The sequence below is a fragment of the Hydra viridissima genome, unplaced genomic scaffold, assembly GCF_058129835.1.
Source record: "Hydra viridissima isolate aposymbiotic clone 2 unplaced genomic scaffold, HvirCarnegie_v1 scaffold_8, whole genome shotgun sequence".
Classification (NCBI taxonomy): Eukaryota; Metazoa; Cnidaria; class Hydrozoa; order Anthoathecata; family Hydridae; genus Hydra; species Hydra viridissima.
This window is the reverse complement of record NW_028324307.1, coordinates 7,293,254-7,296,871: the sequence shown is the minus strand read 5'-3', so window position 1 is coordinate 7,296,871 and position 3,618 is coordinate 7,293,254. Positions and strand designations below refer to the sequence as shown.

The 3,618-nt window shown below is 27.6% G+C and overlaps 1 pseudogene; it reads right to left on the bottom strand.

The window, feature by feature from the left end:
- Positions 1-1,064: 1,064 nt before the first annotated feature.
- On the bottom strand, positions 1,065-3,228 carry LOC149884806 (intraflagellar transport protein 20 homolog pseudogene; annotated as a pseudogene).
- Between the last annotated feature and the right edge of the window lie 390 nt (positions 3,229-3,618).

Genomic DNA, 3,618 nt, shown 5'->3' with positions numbered 1-3,618 from the left:
TCATATGAGTAAATTTTCATATGAGTAAATTTGTTAACTTTCTTCCCTGTGGTTTTCTCGCTTAACGAAATTATTCGTTATTTTAAACAACAGTGACAAGTTCACTTCAGCGATTAAAAAAAAAAAAGATTTTAATTAACATAAGTAAAATAAAGATTAATTGAACATAAAAAATGCTTTTGTTTCCAGATTTAATAGCGAGTTTTTAAAAATTTATATCTTTTAAAATGTATTAGATTAAGAAAATGGAACTTTTGTTAACCGTAAAGAAATGTAGATTCGACAAAATTGTATTTTGTTGGTTCTCGTTTCTGATTGGTTATTCATATATAACGTCGTTACAATCTTAAAAAATCAAAACTAAATCAAAATTAAATCAAATGAATGAAAGAGGTTACTTAACTCATGATATAAGTAACCTCTGCATTAAAAACCATTGTTTTAGCCTTCAAAAAAATAATTTCAACTTATGCAAGCTGCAATTTACCACATACAGGAAAAAACGAGTCTATGGATGTAACAATTATAAGTTGTATGCTAATTCTGCTTCAGATGAGACGTGGTTTGCTATTACTCCATGATCGGCAATAAAAGTATCGACACGCTCACTGAATTATGGTTTAACTAAGCAAGACTACCAAACACTAAAAAACAAGGTTATTGCAGTTCACACTAAATTTAGAGCAACACGAGGTCAGAACTAACAATACATGGACATGGTAAACCCTCTGACATCTTAGTGAAATTTCTTCAACGTTATTTGCCTATTATCATTCTCCTGGCCTCAAAAACATACACAAAGAATGAAAGGAATATAGTCGCTCGAAATAAGATTTGCTTGATTTGGTAAAGTAAACTAAATCAGTTTATTTTTATACATCTCCCAAACTACCCCTACTATCGGGAGGAATGGAACATAGTGGATATGCCAATCAAATACATTTTAAATCATATAGTATACTCTATTATATACTCAACTAAACTTTTCAGTTAAATTGCATAAACCTGTGGTCAAAAAATATCGTGACTTTGATTGCAAGCATTATTTTTTACTTTTACTAAAATTTTCCCATACATCCCCAGTATCCCCTACCTAACAACCAAAAGCAATATCACTACTAGGTGCACAGTAAGATAAATAAATCTACAAATAATAGTCAAGATAAATAAGTCTACAAATAATTTGGGTAAGGTATGAGACGTCATAACACTTTGTAACTATAGAAAATGCATTTATAAAGTTCAGGTTATCAAGCTATCAGGAAATAGCCAAACTAGTCTGGTTGATAAGTTTGGTAATGATGAGCTAAATGCTTGAAGAGTTGTTTATTTTCTCCAAAACACGTTGAGCTTGATCCAATCTGTAATTCCTGTTAGCAGTTAGCTTGCATACAGGCTGACCTAATGCTGCTCTTACTCTTTCAGTAACAATTTTTCAGTTACAGGTTGTTACAAAAATTATTCTAAAAATCCAAGATTCAGTTCAAGTTTTCACATTAGAACATAATACAAAGATTCAGTTTTCACTTAAAAACTAAAAACAATTGTTTTCTTGGTTTTCACACAAACCTATTAAAAAAACGCATACAAATACTTTTAATGTCCTAGTAGTATCATAATCAATAAAAACCATGTAAATACAATTAAAAATAAAATTCCAGAATAGAAATCAAAAATATACATCTAAATTAAAAATATATAATCTATAAATTTGTTTCATGCAGAAAAACCTCTTTAAAAGATATTCTTTATTTTATAAATAATACCTGTTAAAACATAAATTATTTCATTAAATATAAACAATCAAATAGTATACATTACTGTATGTTAACTTCAAATAACAGTTGACTATGCAAAAGACAAATTTATTAAATTAAATAATATATAGTGCCAAACTTTTGCATAAACATCGAATATTTATATTTCTCAGCTCAAGTAAGATATTTAATGATTTAATTTGATTTAAATATTTAATAATTTTACTTATTTAGTGAATTAAAATTATCTAGCATGAAAAATCTATTAATATTTTTATGACTACATAATTTTTGGAACTTAAATTTCTCCAGATCATTATTTAACCTGATGGTTTTTGTATGCGGGATACTTTATTTAGATTATTTTTTTATTTAGATTATGTAAGTATGGGTGAATTTTGCTGGTAACTTCAAAGAGATTTTAATGTTTATCTGTACCAAAAAATAACGAGTTTTATATTCAAATTTTATTAGCTAACTCTGAAAAATTTAATAAATGTAAAACAGAGATTGTTTTAATTACTTAACTGAAAAATTTAGCAAAAAAAAAAATGTTTTTTTATTTTGCTAAAAAATTTGTGTTTAGCTATTATTTATTGAAGATTAGAAAAAATAGATCTAGTACTAAAAATAAAAACAAAAGTTTAAAATACAATATTTACAAATTTACCATTTGAAGTAAAAACATTGTGCTACTGAACCCTTTTTTTTATGCATGCAATAAAATTTGTCAAAACATATGATGTTAAAACTATTTCTTTAGTAAAAACTGTTCAATAAAATCCCTCTGCTCACTTTCTAATTTGACCAAAGAGTTATAATGTAAGTTACATCGCTCAAGTTGTACTTGCTTCTCTCCTATTAAAGCATGAAGTTGTTGATGCTGTGCTTCACGCTGCTTCGTCATTGATTTGAGCAAATTTCTAGCACCAATTGCCTTAACTTTCTCTTTTTCTACTTCAGCAGCTAACATATCGACTGTTCCAATAACATTATTAACAATAGTTTGGAACTGAAAGATCTTGTTTACAAACTCTTGACACTCAATTTTAAGTTGATTGGTCTGGTCATTTATCTCAGGTTCAAGTACACAGATTTTACACATTTCATCAAAAAATATAGTGGATTGAGCAGGCATGTTACTTTTAAAAATAATTAAATGACCTAAAAATATTTACTAATGGATTTATAAGCATTGGTAAATATCAAAGATACCAGAAACAATGTACATATATTCATAACAACCAAATATGTATCAAACTTTGGCCTTACATAAATTTCATATGATGCAATAAATTTATGCCATAATAAATTTATGCCATACAAAAATAAATTTCATATGATGCAATAAATTTCACGGAATTCAGTATAATTTTAAATTACCCCTTATTTTAATTGTATATTTTCTTAATAAACTTTACGCAGAACCAATTGTCGTTACATATTCGTGCTCTTCTGGAAACAAGCTAGTATTAAGTCCGCATCGCGAATGGGACAGGATTTAACGAAAGTATTTAACATTTTTATTAAATAAGCCGTTTTAACAGAATTTATAATTCCTATCTGAACTTGTTGACTTATTTTGTTTCTAGAAGGTCAAGTACAAAGTTAAACTCTTCTTTCATTAAAATAAACTACAGAAGATTGCAGTTGCTCTATATTTTTAGTAAGCACTTCTACACGTTTAAATTCATTCCATGAAGGTTTAAGTTTAGAGAATGAATCCAACACAGAGTTAATAAGTTTCTGTCAATTTACTGTAGCTCTGAATTGTGACTAATTCTGATTTTTAAATACCAGTAACTTGCTAAGCTTGAGTTTCCTACACTTACTGAGTTTGAGATCTCCTAGACTATTGCAA